This window comes from Stegodyphus dumicola, chromosome 6 (assembly GCF_044657685.1).
Source record: "Stegodyphus dumicola isolate Sdum_Otavi_A_Nest chromosome 6, ASM4465768v1".
In the NCBI taxonomy this organism is placed as follows: domain Eukaryota; kingdom Metazoa; phylum Arthropoda; class Arachnida; order Araneae; family Eresidae; genus Stegodyphus; species Stegodyphus dumicola.
Window position 1 is genome coordinate 157,968,872 of NC_140773.1, and position 19,790 is coordinate 157,988,661.

The 19,790-nt window shown below is 32.9% G+C and overlaps 1 protein-coding gene across 5 annotated transcripts in view; it reads left to right on the forward strand.

Annotated features, from left to right (window-relative positions):
• Positions 1–19,790, forward strand: part of LOC118189284 (monocarboxylate transporter 12-B-like) — a 156,508-nt gene that overhangs the window by 48,484 nt on the left and 88,234 nt on the right. Inside the window, exon 1 of one of the 5 annotated variants that reach the window (XM_035359862.2) lies at positions 19,143–19,296. The exons of the other annotated variants lie outside the window; for them this stretch is intronic. The gene's annotated coding sequence lies outside the window, so the exon portion shown is untranslated. Of the gene's footprint in view, positions 1–19,142; positions 19,297–19,790 lie in introns of those variants that run through there. 5 annotated transcript variants of the gene reach the window in all.

Consider the following 19,790-nt stretch of genomic DNA (forward strand, 5'->3'; position numbering starts at 1 on the left):
TTATGCATGATATATTAAGTATGATCAAGTTTATGTATGTTTACATATACAACACCAGAATTCACAAATATAAGAATCTGAAATTTTAGGGGAAAGGAAATTATATATTCAGTTAAATTATAATATTTAATTTAACTGAATATATAATTTATGACATAAATTAAAGTTTAGAATCAGAATAATAAAATCAATTTGAGAACCTCAAATTAGAAATCAATATTTAAAATCAGAATAAATAAGCTGAAATCAAATACTATAATCTCTCAAGATAAAATATATGTGTACAATAAAATAAAATAAAATATTTATATCCGATGAATTAGTGGATTTAAAATATAAATAATACAAAATCATATGAATACAAAAGTGACAGTTAAAATTTGTCAGGCTAAGAACAGAGCGCAAAGCGTAAAGCAAAATAAAATGGAAAGAAAAATGCGAAATTAAATAAATAAAAAATGAAAAATTATAAAGTACAATAATACGAAAAATATATAATTCCAGAAGCTAAAAATGAGGATACAAATACATAGTTATACAAATACATAGTTATATTCGAGTTCAATACTCGAAATCTGTTCGTTTCTTTAAGCTTTCATGTGCTGTCACGTGTAAAGGAAAATACCGCTCATGCCTTGAGCCCAATTTTGTTCTTAGGCTATTATTCCAAATCTGGAAGTTTATGTAGCGTAAGCAGTTCGCGTTTGCAGGTAGAGATTTCATGCGATTCTGCTCAGTATGGACAGATAGTCTCATCTTCACATTATTTAGGCTATATGCTCATATTGTTGACAGTTATAATATCTCCTGGGTCGGAAGAATAGTTTTACCGTATACATAATCCAAAAGACTGTTATACTTCTCTCTTCAACTATTTGAAAACGCTCTACGACTAATGCTTGCATTAAGTCTATATTTTTCGTATTTCAAAGAGATTTATCCCGGATTTTCTGTCTTCGTAAACACAATTCATTTTTAGGGCATTGGCTCATTATCAACATGGCGGGGAAAGCCGTAGGCGTAGATAATAAGCTTCGGAGAAATGTAGCGCTTTCTTATAACTGTATCTTTCAGATTTTGCATGCTTTTAAGGTTTTCTTCTAAACGAGTAACTTCAGCCCGAGATCCCAATTTAAACACAATCTCTCTATTTTTTTTTTTTTTTTTTTATTTTTTTATTTTAATAATCTTTCAGGATCTGTCAGCAATTTCTTCAGGTTTGTTATATTTCTTGAGTTCTTCAAAAGCATTTGGTTTAAAGTTTTCGTTATAATTATATCGTGCTCGACGGTTAATTACTCGACGGTTTTAATATCATCTTAATGTACATCGCTCTCGATGGAAAAAAAAGGGCACTATTATATTACGGTATTGTTCCTGACGTCTAATAAGCAGCATAATAAGCCATAGCCACATCTCTTGTTTCCCATACAGTTAACAATACTTTAAACACTAGGGATGCCCTTTAAAACGTCATCCCTCAGAAATTTTATGCACTAATAAAAGCTTCTTCAATCAAGTGAAATTGCTTCCATCTAAAATTGCATTCTGTAAAAAAATTCATTTAAAATATTTGACTTCTCTTCATGGAAGTTGGAAGTCATTTCCGTTTTTACGTTTTATATATATACTTCTTTTTGCGATGGAATATGATATTTTGGTTTTCAGCTGTTTATTTGATAGCAAAGTTTATCGCAGCGTAAGTGCTTTTCGTCTTATGATGGTGTCCGTTCTTATAACCCAATTTTAAGTTTAAAATGTAGTTATATCGAAAATGCATCTAATATACTTTGCTGAATATTAAGACTTCTAGTCAGAGTCACGGTTTTCTATCAAACACCATGGCTTAATGCTCTCAAAAGAATAACATAAGCATAAAATTGAACAAAATTTACAATTATAGCAAAGTGTTAAACTTATTAAATGATAAACTAAAATAAAATTTGTGTTAAAAACTCTATTAAATGTACTAAAAAGGTATCTTATTCAATAAGGTTCTAAAAACGAAAACTTCTATAACTACACAGCATTCATCCAGTGGGCCTGATGCTTAAAATATTGATGAATGCTTAAAATATTGAAAAGTAGTTATTAGGTAGCGGCCATGTTGCTGTAAACAAGATCATAAGCAGAAGCTGCCTGCACATTTTTAGACGAATTTGCTCTGCTATAAAATTTCTCCTGCTTAAAAAATTTTTTTAACTGGAACTGTTACTGTGTATTACTGTAACTGAGAATATTACTGTGTATTATCTACGCAACTGCCTACGTAACTGCGAATTATATGCGTCACCGTGAATTACGTACCTCCACACTTATGTCTGAAATACTCTGTATTATATTGCTCGTATATAAATTACAGGGTCGTTTTGTTTTGAGTGCCTGACAGTGTTAACCGTGTTTTGCAATACTGCGTAAATAACCGTGCATAACCTACCCCCCCCTTTTTTTTGTAACTCATGCAACTGCGCAATATTTCAACAGCGTGTAAAGATTTCTATAACAGCATTTCTTATTATATGTAACAGTACAAATTACGTAACTGCGAGAATTTGTAACTAAGTATCAAGTACACGGTATATTCATTGGTTTGTAACTGAATTCCTAATGTTGTAATATCACACAAAGATGACAAAGTAATTATTCTTGGCTTGTGACTCTATAACTTGATTATGTTAAATGAATGCCTGTCTGATCTGCCTTGGCCAACTGAGGCTATGACGGAGCTGGTAGTAGACTTCCACTGATCAGGCACCATTCCGCTTGGTAATCTTTTAGATAATCTTAGGTCGGAAGCCTGCTCAGTGGTGCTATATGCTATATAAAGGGACGAACAATTACAACCGTGTTTTTTCCGGGATTCGAACCTGGGCCCTATGGTATTGCAGTCGCCTTCCCTAACCACTATACAGTCTGGGAGGCATGCAGTTAAAAATAATAGAAATTTAAATAAATGTACATGTGTTTTTCGAAACACAACAAGTAAGAACACCCCATAACCTTCAACACTATCGCATAAAAATTGTACATTTTTTTATTTGTAGCTCATATTGTTAGCCTATAATATGATGAAGATTCGAAGTTCGAAGTATAGTTTCAACGAATCGCGCAGCGCATTCTGAGCATTGTTAAACAACAACAATAAAAAAATCACATATCAGCTACTATAAGTCGTGAATCCTCTGCATATATAAAATTTTACAAACAGATGTTCCTGGTTTCGTATTATAATTGTGTAGTCGTAAAAATACTAGAAGCAAGATTTTAATTGCATCTGAAATTTGCGCTGAAAGCTATAACTAAATTAACAGGAATGAGGAATTACTTTTAACTGAGGAGCCGATGCGTAAGCTTTTAAAAAATAATTATATATATCCGTAAGTGATACTGTGCATCATTAAATTCAACTTCAGTTGGTAGAATATAAGTCATCATATAATTCCTCACGGATTTTTCCGCGGCAACAAGCAGACGAAAACTAAAATAGAGGAGGTAATCAGGCTTTGCTCAGCAAGATTCTAAGAAATTCTCCCCCTCTCTTGAGAATTGTATCTTCGCAGCATAATTTTAATAGCAATTCAAAATACTACAACAACTGAACATCAACACTAGGAAAATAGCTCACCCCGTAGAATAATAACAGGACTGTAAGAGCAAAACTATTGTAATGTAAGCATATTACTATCCAGTTTATATGTACTTGATAAAAATAATATTGTAAAGCAGTTTAAATGATATTGAAAATCCAGTCAATGTGTAAAGGAATTACAAGTTTAATTTTGATTATCTCAGTAAAAGTATTGTAAATATGAATTCATATAATGTCTAAATGTACACATAGCTGTCATGATTTTATGTATCTGTCATATGTAACTTGTACAAGACAATGATTGTAATCAACATATCTATGCTTACTCACAGGCCTTGTATGCCCATGTAATATTTATATGTATATTCTTACACGGAGGAAATTTTCCCTTCTGCCAAGATGACTACTAACACTGTAAGACTTTTACAACAAAGTTAGGTCAGTGGTTATCTCAGGCGGCGCTCAGTGCATTTGAATTACAAAATGAACCATCTCTTTGTATGATTACCTCTTTGATATTTTGTTTGCAGTTCTAATTTTTAACAATTTTAGAACTTTAAAGTAATATTGTTTATAAAAACACGAATGCAGTGTATGGCAGCACCAGCTTCGAATGAAAAATCTCTGGTTGGATTATAAAATGTTTATTGCGTTAATTCAAAAAGGGGTAAAACAAATTCGAAATATTTGGAACATTCTGGCATAACTTTAGTTACAAACCGAGTTCTCAACTAACTGATGTTGTAACTTTTTGCTACTTATTTTTCTTGCTGAATACTGAGGTTAATTTATCTTTTGTGATGCATTATAGCTATTCTTCAGATTTTAGTGTCAGTTTCATTTAAACTGTAAATCAATAGTTTTCATTTAAACTGTTGATTAAGGAACTGTAACAGATTTTATTTAATTTATAACCTTCGAAAGATTTTATAATTCAAGCTGGAGAATAATTTATTCGCTTATAAGGTATTTCTCCCGCCTTCTCAGCATGCCTTCGTAGTGTAGTGGTCAACACGCTCGGCGCGTATTCGAGAGGCCAGTGGCTCTAGTCCCGGCGAAGACGTCGCTCATTTTTCATCTCTCCTGTTTCGGAATATTCTAATGTCTCTACACGCTTACTTTTTAAGTTAGTTCACACAGAATAAACAATTAAATTTTTAGAAGTAGCCAATACTAATCTAATTAGCATACCGAGAGCTGTTAACGAGTCGGGAATGTGCTTGGTTGTCCAATCTGCTCAAAATGGCTAATGGTTGTATTTCTGTGATAGAATGAAAGTGGTTTTAATGCTAACGAATGAAATAGTTTTTAAATAACCTCAAACCTTACTTGGATAAAAAAGTGCTTGAAGATAAGAACTGTGACTTATTCAAATATTATTATTGGTTAAAAATAGGGCAAGGAAATTTACAAAGGATGCCAAAATTTTCCGGCAGAATTTGTCAAACAAATTTTGCATTAAATCATCAGTTTTTGCATATTCATATTTCCATTGCAACTCATTTCCGTTAAAAGTAGTGTCTGAAAAACGGTGTAAAGACATCAAATTAGAAGAAATATATTATTCACGAAATTCGGAAACGTTTATTTGAAGACAATCACGAACGAAAATAATTTACGTCTCCTCAGATGAATACATAATATTTCTAAAAACTTATAAAATCATACCACTGCATAAACTAGTCTCTAATATTTTGCAAGTATATTTTTTCTGCAGAGTATCTCAGAATTACTATAAAAATAAAACTGTCTTGCTCTTGATAAACTTTAGTTATACAACCAAAAACGAAACTTCTTTCCAAATTTCTTTTAAATTAACTGGGGGCAGCATTCGACCCGTTGCAACTAAAATGTAAGTGAAATATATACAATACTAGGCTCCTGAATTGCTGTTTTGTATCCCATAATCTAATTGCTGTATTATTGCAAGTTGTTTGAAATTCGGCCGAAACAATTATTATTGTAAAATATTCAACGAATTTATTTATTTATTAGCCCAAAGGGGCATTAGCTAGAAGCTCTCAAAATGCACAAGTACGATAGTAGGTTAATAAAATTTATTTTTATGAAAAGAAATATTTCAGACCTCTGGAGTTTTCCACAGAAATATTCGTACAAATTTTCACAGTATCACACACTAAGTTACACTTCAAACTACTGAGAACGTTCAAAATAACGCAATACAAAGCGCATCTAAAGAGAAAGCTAACTCATTTCACGTGGAACTTAACAACTCTCAAGAACAAAAACTAAGCAAATGAAAGAAGATGCTCTGTGTCTGTTCAGACATTAAATAGTTTTCAACCGGCCGCGAGATATTTCTAGTACTTTCTACTTCTCGAAATTACTAGAGGGTGGAATTGCGGTTACAGCTAACATAGTGATCAATTACATTTATTCAATTTTAATACATTTGTAAACACGGTAATTTTACGAGATATCTATCCATTTACTCATATATTAAATGCATGTGTCCCTGTATTCTTACTTTTCCGGCGTAGCTTTCTCTTAAAATTTGCCATGCGCTACATTATAGAGAAAAATACAACAATTTTAATTATAATTTTGCTAAAATTACCTATCTAAATAGAAATTCATAACAGTATTATCTTTCTAAGTCCGATATAACTCTCAACATATTTATTTTTAGCTCGAAAAGATTTACATTTCTTTAAGATTCCTGAATTAATATTTCGTAACATTTATTTGTTCTTTTGCAAAGAATTATTAATAGAAAAGTATGGTGGAAGATAAACGTTACGGTGCTATTACCACATTATGTTTCTCCAGAGTTTGAAAAGATAAATTAGTGATAAACCAGTTTATGTTATTCCATTATATGGCTAAATGTTTATTGGGAAGTGTTTTAATATCTCCGTTGAACAATATTTCAGTTTTTTGTTGCTTTTAAAATTTATTTCATGACCGCTTCTAAATGATTTACTCATTGATAGCATTTCTTCAATAAAAGGTTCAGGATTATGCTCTTGGAGGTGTAGATAAAGATAAAATAAAAAGGATACTTTAAAGAAGGGATAAGATGAAACCGCCAAAACGTGTTCTCTAGTATCATTTTAGATATAGATTACTCCTCATAATTTCCATCTATTAATACTTCAATAATATTTTATTCTGATGTAAAAATCTCTCTTACGATTATTCAAACGTATATGGCGATGTTAAAAATGAAAACTTAAATTCATTTGGAAAATTTATTCAAAATACATAGTCGTAATACTTTTCATTATTTCTGCAGAAACTGTTTCAATTTTCAGAATTTTTAGTTGCTCCATAGTGAACTTGAATCATTTAGTATAAAAAAAACAATTAATTCTTTTAATAGTTCGCCATAACGACTCACATCATTCAAGTTTCTATCATTTTAAAACATATTATTTTGCCATCACGCTTATTTAGTTCACATGTAAATAGTTCTTCGATGTCATAATTTTAATAAAATATAATAAAAAATTAGATTTTATGTTACGGATTATCATTAATCAGATTTTATATTACGCCAAAAGGTGCGTTTTTTTCATTTACACAAACCTACACGTTTCGAGAGTATTTGGACTAACACCCCTTTGGGCTAAAAATATTCAAAAAACAACATAGCTTTAGAATTTCCGAAAGACAGTCTCGCGTGCTTGGAGATAAAAATGTTTTATTCCATATAGTGCTGCTACTGCTCGTTTTAAGATCTTTGAGTTTGTTAATAAAAAAAAACATTTGTTAATCAAAAGTTCATTAAAGTTTTATAAAATATGAAATATAAAATTAGGAATTCAAAATTCGGGCTTCCAGGTTTGGTTGGTGGACTACGTTATTCAAAATTTGATGGCCCTAGCAACCGTCGTTTTTTCACAATTCAAGCAACATACATATACACATACATTCTTCATTATTTAATTTCTTTAAAAATAAAATAGAACGATAATATTTGTTGGCAACAACTTAAAAAGTGATACGCCGTTTGTAGTAAACCGGTGAAAACGTCGTTTCGAGACTAACAGCCCTTCTAGGCTAAAGCTCCTTTGGGCTAATCATGACGTCATACGTACACGTATTATACTAAAGTATCAAAAGTCTTTGTTTCCTGGTTTGGCAACAGAAAAAAAAAATACGGATTCGTTGTTGCTTGGAAAGACCGAACTGTTTTTATTCATACTGAAATGTTTTTATACATTTTCTTTTCAAGTATATATATAAAACTAATAAATTTTGCTTTTCCCTCTAAATTATTTTCTAAATTTTATCTGAAACTCCGCAGTAGTCCTTGCAGCCCCCAAAAAGTAAGGAACGCTTTAAAAAATGTGGAAGATTAAATATCACATTAAAATAAAATTTTGATACCTCGTCTTCTATTCGATGAAATATATTGAATTTTTATGAATTTTTTGTACTTTATGTTTTGACGCCAGGTGTTACTAACAACCGTGTTATGTTGCAAAGATGTCATATTTAATTTATTCCATTCTTGCAACAAAAGCAGCTATTCATAAATAAATAAATAAATAAATAAAGTTGTTTAAAATATAACTGTTAAGTTTTTGTAGTTAAGTCTAGGAGATAAGCATCAGAAAAACACGAAAGCATCGGTAAAATCATGTGTGTATTGTTACGAATTTGGTATTTAAAAAGCTAATATTAGTTCAATTATAAATTAATTGGTTTTATTTCTCGCACAGTGCAGCGCGTGACGAATATTAAAAGAAAGCTAAGCCGGAAAATTGAAAATACAAGAGCGCGTGCATTAAATAAATAAATATCTCTTTTTGATTTCGAGAAAGTACTGGAAAATTCTAGCGCGTGATTTTAAAATCTTATAAAAGGAGGAAAACATCTCAGTTTGTAGCAGTTGCTTAGTTTGTTGTTGTTTAAAAAAAACTACTGTTGTTGATTGTAGCGAATTCGTGGATTAGCGTTCTTTAGCTGTTTTGAATTACGTTCTATTGGACATTTGAGTAGTTAAAAGAAAACTACTGTGAGATATTGTAATACTGCATGATAACTTGAGAAAATTTAAGCATTTTTGTTGTGATAATAATAAATTTTTGTTCATTTTTTTTCATCGGACTTGTGCATTCATTTCATAACGAACCCGTACGCACGCAACAATTTTTGGTGTCAGAAGTGGGATTTGAATGCCAATAACAAGAGCGATGGAAGAACAATTCAGGCAAATGATGACTGCATTTGCTGCTTTCCAAGAAAAGATGGAAGGGGCCGTCAAATCCGTTAAGGAAGAAATGAAATTGGGCCAGGAATCCGTTAAGGACGAAATGAAAGCCGTTCAAGCTGGTCAAGAAAAGATTGAAGCATGTCAAGAAGAAATGAAAAGAGAAATTACCAGCATAATAGAAAATAAATTTGAAGCTATGAAGGCAGAATTGACACAGTTGAAAATAAAGTTGGACAAATTGAAGAAAAAGTTTCTTTCGTAAAAGATCAAATTGAAGAAAGAGTTTCTTCGGTGAAAGAAGAAATAGAAAAAAAAGTTTCTTCTGTAAAAGAACATATAGAAGGGAGAGTTTCGGCTGTGGAGGAACGAATTGAAGGAAGAGTTTGTGCCGTCCAACACCAAGTCGAACAACAAATTGATGAGAGAGTTTCTGCAGTTGCCAAAGAAATGGAAACGTTAAAGAAATTCGTAGCGACGGCAGGGAGCAAGAATGATGATTTTAAATTCTTACCGATGCCTGCTCGTCCATTTCTGAAGCTATCCACATATGATGGGAAGACATCCTGGCAAGTGTACAAGACCCAGTTTTCTATCGTTGCGGATGCGAATGGATGGGATTCCCAAGCTAAGGCCTGTCATCTCGCCGCTTCTTTAAGAGCCGACGCAGCGGATATCCTTCAGACTCTTCCCGAAAACAAAAGGTTAGATTTCGAAGCTCTGTCCGGCGCTTTGGAGCTGCGCTTTGGGGAGAAGTGTTTAAAAGACTACAGCAGGCTCCAATTAAAATCTCGTCAACAGAAGCCTGCCGAAACACTTCAGGAGCTCGCCACGGATGTTGAAAGGCTGTCCCACCTCGCCTTTTCGGAGTGCCCGACAGAAACAAGAGAAATCCTGTCGCTGCAATATTTCATCGACGGCATCCGAGATCCTGAAATACAGAAAGCTCTTCGAATGGCAGATGTAAAGGACATGAAAAGCGCTCTGTTGTACGCCATGAAGTTCGAGGCAGCCCAGCAAGCAACTAGTAGAGATCGCTACCCAGTTAGAGCTGTGCGAGTCCATGAGCCAGTGGATCAACTGATGGCTCGTTTAGATGATTTAGCCAGACAAGTCGACGCTTTGATACGGAGTAGGAGGGAGAAGAAAGTGGCTCTAAGGTGTTGGAGATGTGGTAGTGAAGGTCACCTAAGACGGAATTGCAGAGCACCCTAGGGTACGGAATATAAAGCAGATGATTTTACCAGACAAGTCAGTGGCTTGAGACGGAACGTATGTGAAAAGAAACTAATTCTAAAATGCTGGAACTGCGGAGTTGAAGGCCACATACGAAGAAATTGCAGAACATCCCGAGGTACGGAAAATAAGACCATTTCCCAGCAACGACGCAGTAAACAAATTAGTGACCATATCGAGGAACGGAGGTTGTCAGATAATGAAAAACCTTGTTTTAAAGCGCTTAAAATTTATACAGTGAGTGGCAACAGTAACGGAATGTCCATTGATGGGAATATCGATGGAGTTCCTTGCGATATGATCATTAACACAGGAGCTAATGTTACCATCATTAGGAAAGATTTAGCTGAACAGTTTAAAGATAAACTTATTTGGACGCCATCCTGTGTTACCCTTCAGACTGCGTCTGGTGATAAGATCGACATAACTGGGAAGTTAAACGTAAACATCACGTTTGGAAATGCCGCCTACCATCACACGGCTTATGTGGCGGATATCACAGATCCATGCATAATCGGATTGGACTTTTTAAGGAAATACAATTTTTCCTTAGACTTCAAAAACAACAAACTGCTTTCAGCATCTGGTGACATGACTATCCATCCTCAGAAGAGATCCTCACTTGGAAATGCCGACGCCTTGTCCGAAAGACCCAGCTCGGGAAGCCGCCGAAATCATACCAGGGTCGAAAAGAAACGCAAGACTACCATCTATTCTCCATCTCAGAAGCTCTCCGGTCGAGACCTTCGTCTGCCTTGTGACCACGTGTTTGATCGCCATACGGATGCGCCTTCATCGCCTGAGGAACACATCCAAGACGCCCAGGCCCGGTTTGAGGGGATGCACCGTTCTGCACGAAAGCGAGTCAACTTGGCGACGGAGAAAATGAAGACCAGATGCGACACAAGAGCTACTAGACATAGATCCAACAAAGGAGACAAGGTGTGGTTGTGGAACCCGATTCAACGAAAAGGACTGAGTCCTAAATTACAGTCACCTTCGGATGGTCCATATACAGCGCTGAACACGAATGACGTCGTGGTTCGGATCCGTGAGTCTTCGAACTCTTACGACAGGTTAGCTCGTTACTATGGCCATAGTACATTATGTAAATAATTGTAAATAGTATCAGACCATGGTCCTTTTTTGTTTTTAAATGTGTATTTGATTTGTTTTGTATTTAGTATTTGATAGTATTTGATTTGTTTAAGTTAGTTATTGCATTTATTGTTCATGTTGTTTGATATTGTAATGTAATGTTTATGCCTCAGTTGCATTTATGCCACAGTCGTAAATTTAGCTTCCTGTCCAGGGATTGTACTGCCCGGGACGTGCAGTCCTTGGGAAGGGGGCAGTGTTACGAATTTGGTATTTAAAAAGCTAATATTAGTTCAATTATAAATTAATTGGTTTTATTTCTCGCGCAGTGCAGCGCGTGACGAATATTAAAAGAAAGCTAAGCCGGAAAATTGAAAATACAAGAGCGCGTGCATTAAATAAATAAATATCTCTTTTTGATTTCGAGAAAGTACTGGAAAATTCTAGCGCGTGATTTTAAAATCTTATAAAAGGAGGAAAACATCTCAGTTTGTAGCAGTTGCTTAGTTTGTTGTTGTTTAAAAAAAAACTACTGTTGTTGATTGTAGCGAATTCGTGGATTAGCGTTCTTTAGCTGTTTTGAATTACGTTCTATTGGACATTTGAGTAGTTAAAAGAAAACTACTGTGAGATATTGTAATACTGCGTGATAATTTGAGAAAATTTAAGCATTTTTGTTGTGATAATAATAAATTTTTGTTCATTTTTTTTCATCGGACTTGTGCATTCATTTCATAACGAACCCGTACGCACGCAACAGTATTCTCCAGCAAACTAACTAATGTTTTCTTAAGTTGGTCAATATTTGTTACATTTTACGCAACAGATATCGTGGTATCAAGTTTAATTTCATCATCACTGAAAGGTCAAGGGAAGTTTAAATGTAAACGTAGAAGAATAGGATACAGTCATCATACAAAGATCAAGCAAAGCTAGAAAAAATACGCTGCGATTCAAAAGTTCCAAAACCTAATCTAAAACGGTTATGATTTAATTTTGTCGTTGACTTTTTTTAAGATGTAGAGTTTTAACCCACAGTCTTACTAAATTATAATGACAATCAACAAAAAGTATTCTTTTACTAAAGATACTGGAAATGGCCAACACATTCTTCAATACACAAATGCACATAATAGTATATGTTTTTACTCATTTTGTTCAAAATACCAACTGGAATATAACGCATAAGCTGTTTATGACGTTTAGAAAATCTTTCAGTTCTAACACTCTTCTTCAGCAAGATACAGCAGTTTGTGCTACTGTCCCTTCTTCCCACCTCCCACTCACTGTGAAAGTAAGAATACTTAACGTAAAGTGAAACACATTTACACCGAACAGCGATACTCGTAAATATTTCCCACTATTAGAGCAAATAATTTTTCTATTGGGAATTTGGGTACTTCTGAATCGATCTGTATTACTTAATACTGGAAAATAATTTAAAAGTATAACAAAGCAGTTACTTTTATTAATAAAGTAAGAATTCAGCAAAATTCCTCACATAGTAAGGGTAGAATCAAAATTTCGTGACACGTTGCATTTATATCTGAATAAATTATGCAGTATTAAACAGTTATAATACATTATATTAATTAATACTATGGTAATGCATGTTATGCAACTACTAATATTGATTTTAAATCTATGATATAACACTGCAGAGGCAGTATGAGATGTATTTAAAAGGCACGACAAAAAAGCAAAATTTAGTATTGCCTTCCCTTCCGAAAAAAAATAAGCTTTTATAATTTTTTTTTGCATGTGTATACAAAACTATACTTCAAAAATTTTAAATTTAATATTATTCTAATGAAGACAGCACCTGACAAACCCTTAAAAGAAGGTCGATGCACTGTTAACGCCGACGAACATCTACTCTTGAGGATCACAAGAAAAGAGAGAAATTTGTCATAGCTTGCCACCACATAGTAATAGGGGACTAGAAAGTAATGTCATTTCTGCGCATGTCGACAACAACATGCTAAAGGCAGAAGTGGAAGCAAATCCATGTCAAACACTTTTAACGAATCTTGGTCGACCATCCAAGAACATTTAAAGCAGAATGGAAAAATAAGCAAAGCAGGTGTTTGAGTCCCCATAATCTGTCCGAAAAGAACAAAGCCAACCTATCCATCACATGCAACGTATTGCTTCAACGGCACCATACAGAACCGTTTTTTGATCGTTTGATTAGTGGAGACAAAAAAATAAGTCCTATATGATAATCCAAAACTCAAAAGGCAGTTTTAATAGGGGTTACAAAGGGTTTATATCCCGAAAAGGTTCTTTTGGGTGTTTGATGGAGTATTCGCGAAATTGTTCATTTTGAATTGCTGAAACCTGGAAAAACTGTTAATGTAGACCTTTATTGTGAACAATTGTATCTAGTGAACCAATCTTTAATCGAAAAATATCTGGCGATTGTCAACGGAAAAGGCGTCATTCTGAAACACGACAATGCAAGACCGCACTGTGCGAGAAACACTGGAAAAATATAATGAATTGGGGTGAGATGTAATTGCCTCACCCACCATATTCGCCCGATATCGCACCTTCGTATTTCCCTTTATTCCGATCCCTACAACATTTTCTTAGTGACAAAAAATTTGAAAATTTGGATGATGTCCAAAATGCCATCTCGAGATATTTTACTCAAAAACCAATTGATTTTTATCGGTCTGGGATTGAAATCGGCATACTAGATGGCAAAAGGTTGCTGATAACGAAGGTGATTATATTATTGATTAAAAATAAAAACTTGTTACAAATTTATTCGTTTGAATTTAATGTAAGAAAGCGACATTACTTTCCAGTCCCCCTCGCGTTAGTTATGATTACATGGGGCCCGTTTTATTTTCAGTGCATTATTCAATAAGTTTAGTAAGATATTCTACATTTATTAGTTATATCATCTTTCCTTTGCTGCAGACGAAATCTTCTATGCATTTAAAGTATGCTTAAGGTAGATTAAGCTATGGCGTTTAGTAATCAAATGAAGAATCTATAAAAACATTTTACCCATTAGATTTGCCTTTTACGTTTTTGACTTATACATTTTTAGCGAACAGTCTAATGCTATGAGATTGGCGTAGTTTTTCCCACGGTTATTACGAGTGACGTTTTCCTAGAAAGTTCACCAGAAAGGGGCATCCTTCCCTTTAATCAGATAATTCTCGTGTGCTTTGTCATGTTCCGTTAAAGAAAGAAAGAAACGAATCACGTAATAAGCGAGATATTAAAAAATTTAAATCTATTTCTTAATAATTCTTATTTTTAAGTTTTAGTGCGACTAATTGACATTCTTCACAACTACATAATTGCTGTAATTAATAAAAGGCATTTCTAATTTCAAATATTATGTAGGTTACAAAATAATTCTTTGTATGCTGCCTAGTAATGAGTTTCTAGATTAAAAATTAATTATTAATTCCATATAAAGAAATTTTTTCTGAAGTTTTATCGCATTACTGAGTAGTTCTATTTTAATTCTATTGTTTAATTACTATTAAATTAGTCCATCTAAGAAACTATTAGCGTAACAACGAAGTTGGAACTGCTTTATAAATACCCTATTTATATTTGATCTTCGATATGTTACTGTTAAGATTCTAGCTGCAATAACGATAGGCCTAGTGTATTGTATTTAAGATAATAGTATTTTAAAAATCTCACAAAAAATAATTAACATCCCGCGCATATAAATATTTGGATGAGCATTAAAAATTTATGAATGGGATTCCTACCTGCTTGCACCAAAATTAAAGAACAAATCAATGTTAAGTAGAGTTTTTTTCCCCTTTGGCAATGTGCCATTTTCTTGATCAGCTGATTAAGAAAGCAAAGCTGGCAATGATTTCAACATCACATTGCATCTCACTTCAAAAAACGCAAAGCCAAATCGGCGTTTAGATATCAGCAATAATTAGCAGAGAAATTAGCAAGAATTGGATTCTTATTTTCTCTTACATTATTTCTGAACTAGGATTCATAAACTCTTTTAAAGGCGTTTAGGAAAATCTTGCTTAGTTTTTTTAGAAATACTCTAATTTGAAGAGTTAATAATATTAGATCGTAATAATTCGGTCGCAAAATCTACCCAAGCAACATTTCTCCGAAAAGATGCATGTACCGAAAAATATGTATATATTTCCAAACCCAGGCTAAAATATTCAGTGCAACATTAACCTTTTTTAGAGAAAAATTATTTGAAAGGTGAATTTAGAAAGAGCAATCAATAAATTCACAGGCTTAAACATTGATTTCAAATATTATGTAGGTTACAAAATAATTGATTGAATTATTTTGTATACATACAAGAAAGACCGTACAAGAAAGTTGAGGCATAGGTTTGTTACCTAAAAAATTCTGATTATGTAGCTTAATAAGCTTAATTGTTATTTTATAGAAACAAATCTGCAGTGTTCTAAAATTAGCAGAATAAAATAAGTAAAAATCACATTTTGGAGATTTACATTTAGAATCAGAGAAGCAAAGGTATTCATTCTCTGATGCTTTGATTTTTCTTGAACAGTTCAAGGAGACTGAACATGCAAGATTCATGGAAAATTCTGGATGTGTAAGAAAATTTAGTTACTGTGAGCCACATACCATTCAAATATAATCGAAGCTCGTAGCATTTTTATTTAGCAATCTCAGCTTGTAGCTTCTGGGATTCGTTATTATTAAACTAGGAAATTTTCCTTTCTCTTAGAGAACAGGATCATTGCGGAGGTAATCTTTCAGTTTCTGAATAGTATATTGATTAGAATGTTGATTTTCTTACAGTAGTGTTTTCGAGGTGTTCGAAATGAACCCAGTTATTTGATTTTTCCACAATGGCCACAATTAATGCGACTTTTTCCCTGTATATTGAAGTTGTATTCATGAAATATGTAGAAATTCATGTGATAATTATGTTCCTCAGATGATTTCAGAAACTCATATTGTTTTTCCCATGGGGACAATAATATAAGAATTTGATTATCATCTTGGCGTCATTCATGTAACTATAGAATACCAAACAGAATAAAACTTGGCGTGTTTTTCTTTCCTTTCACTCTTACTTATCACTCAGCCTTTCTAAATTTAAAAAATAAAATAGTTTGAAATTGGGTCAATCATTTTGAAAAACCTCTACACTTTATCTTCGAAATCGTTTAAATTCTCTTTATTGATCGGGAATTTGGTAATTACATCATAATATATTCACAAGGACTTATACTTTCTTAGGTAACACTTCGCCTGTTTTTAGTTGCGATAAAGAAAGAAGGTGATATTGTCAGGTCTGGTCGTGTAAATCCTGTAAGTTTTGTTTTTAGTCAGCCATATAGTCATTATAACAATTTTAAGCAGATATCAATTTATTTATTTCTAGAAAATTAATTTTATTTCTTCTTTGGATTTCTTGATTTTTGTATAACGATACTTCACTACGTCAAGTATTGTTACACGTACTGCAGAGATAAACGTACTTCGCTTTGATCCTATCAGAACTGCTGTAAAATTTACATTTTATTTTGCCAAATTTTTTTAGTTAAAATTAAGAATTTTAGTACCACGTCATTCTTTTCTCACAGAAACAAAATTATCCTAATCTATTACATTCTATTGAAATATTTCAACGTGATATACGCATAGCTCTGTAAGGATCGTGAATATATTTACAGGTGATTTATTACTTAATTTTTTAATTTTTTTCCAGAGTATTTTTATACCGTCTACTTTCAAGTGCTTCTGTCTATCTTAACATTATTTCATTAAATGAAATACAATAGATTGAGGGAATGGTTTTGAATAATACACACTGATGGAAAGGCAAAGGTATTTCATGGCCATTGTTGTTGTACTTACTTATTTTCAGTTGGTCAGAATTTAGCTTTACTCGTTATTCGGAATGCATTCGATTAAGATCAATATAAATGAGGAGATGAAAGCTTGTTTGGAAAACAGCAGCCACTGAATATAAAGCATTTGTTTTCAAAAGTATATTTTGTAAGCTTCGTGAAAGGATTTTTTTCCATCAAATTACGACTTTTTTCCCCAAAAAGAGCTTTTTTTTTTTTTTTTTTTTTTTTTTGTTGTTGTTGTTGTTGGGAGGACCTAATATGAAAAAATTTTAATGATGTCAATAGAAAGGTTCTGGATAAACAAAATCTGACATTTTACGTACGTGGAGCAATAATTGCAGTTAGTGAAGTACTATGCTCTAATCAATTAGAAACAAAATGTTCTGTTCTATTCTTAAAAGTGCTGAATGACGTTAATAACAGGCATTGAAAAATTACTTAAATGAATAAATTCATTACAGAGTAATCTCTGTTTATTTTGCTTGCGAAGTTAGAAAAAGGTTTCGTTTCGCACAATTATATTTATCTTGGATACTCTGTTTGCTTGGGTCAAGTTTGAAATTAATTTTTGAATTCCTTCTTATGCCTGATTTTCTTGAAATTTTCACACATACATATTTACGATGCAAATACAATATTTCTCGAGAACTTCTTTCAAAATTTAATATAGATATCATTTTATTTAATGGTGAATTTTTCTCAGAAATTTATACTTAATGGTCGATCATTGCAGGATTTTGCTCTTTACACCGCTGGATAACCCGAAAAATAGTTTTCGAAATAAATGTTTTTCGGAATATGGAACATAATTTACCAAATTTTGCCCACGACTTTTAGCGAAGATGAGATCATGTTTTAAAATCAAATAGAAGTTTAATAAACTGTATGGAATCTTACGTCAAAGTAGATGAAATAATTTTCCGAATTTCCTTTATAATAGTCCAGCAACGATACTATGGCGACATGCCATGGAATATTTTCGGAGGATGAGCAACAGAAATCAACGATGCCCTCGCCGGGATTTGAACCATGGGTCTTCCAACTGCTAACCAGATTACTTACACCACGAGAGAATACGATAATTATGTTATCGTATTATTCTCTCTTCCACTTAAGGTGGGAGCTGGTATACGCATAAGACCCAGTTTACTAAAAACAGGGGATATAAAATTATCGTCCATCAGAAATTTTTTTTTTCAAGAAGTGTAAGACTCTAGGGTCGTTCTACTACTTATAGCACGATATTACACTTTGGAAAATGCGGTAGTTCTTTTTAATTCGATTAAAATTAAAATCATGGAGACTCCCATACATAAGCTATAGTAGGACGTTAACATGATGTGACGGAACAACTGAATTGATAGGCTAGAAATTTTATATAAATATTCATAAGAACGATTACATTCGGTTCACTTAAACTTCTTTTCGACAATTTTGATTTAAAATTTCCCATCCCCATGATTATATTTTCAATTATATATTACAAAGAATATTGTAATAGCTAAAAAATTATTTTTTAGTTGACAGTGCATTTTTTAACTTCATGTAATTTGAAATTTTGTTTACAAATTTTATTTATTCGTAATACATATACTAATCAATATTTTATTCATTAGAATTTTAGAGGGCTACCTAAAATGTTAGATCACCTTTTTGCTGAGTCATCCCATCCCTCCCATAGCGCTGAAACTATTTTCAAATTTTTCTGCTATTATTTGAGAAATTTAGTAATTGGAAGTAAACATCTCAATTTATCATTTTACGGAAAGGAAGTTAGTTACTATGTTTTCTGAGCAACCTACTTATATATTATGTACTACATACATTTATACGCAATGCGTATTGTTTCCTCTATGTGATACATGCATGCAATTTATATTGTTTCCTTCATATATCTATTAAAGCAACGTGCTTTTCTTAGTTCTTCAACATTATCCAGTGGCATTTAGCACATGTCTCTGCACTTAACTTTTATCACGATTGATTAAATTGTGCTCAACACAGAAAAATGCGATTCAAATGAGTATTAAGCCATTCAATGAACAGTCGTTACAGCGCATTATGTCTGCGGTAACCTAAATGTAACGTTAACCGCATATCACACAGTGGGTTGCGACAACCCCTTTATTTTCATCGGAATTAGAACTATTTTTGGCTCCACTTGGCGACGTCACGACCCTGCGGGTAAACCTAAGAGTGACGTCACAGTTCAGCCCCATCCACAGAGAGATGATTCTACTGAAGCGAGAAAATGCTGTGGAAGATGAGAGAGAAGCGATGAGTTGAACCTCAGGAGTGAGCAGACACCGGCTTGTAGGCGATAGAACGTTAAGCATACCGCACATCAGGTAAAGAGTTTGATGTATATGGCATTATTATTTCAAGGCGCATCAATTTAATGTTTTAATTCAGTTTCTCTGTTAATGAGAAACGGTGTGCAATGTTGCTATTGAAATACATTTCGCTTGCTTTAATATCAGTGTATAATATGGAAAATAGACAGGCGATTGAATTAAAATGTTCGCTTGCCAAAAGTTTGATATTAGATATTAATATTAAAAAGAATGAGTAACTTTAGTGCATAAACAGTGCCATGAACTTGTATGAAATAAAATAATAATGTGGTCTTTCTTTCAAATGTTTATAAACTAATATTTATTCTATCGAAAAGATAAATAAATAAATAAAAATAGCTGCAGTTTTTCACAGGTTTATTTGCATGAATATATGGGCTTTATTATATCTGGTATATCTTAAAATGCAATGAACCCTATCATGGTGACCATTTCTCTAAGAACACTTTTAAAAGTAATTATTTACTATTAGGAATATAAATAACTAT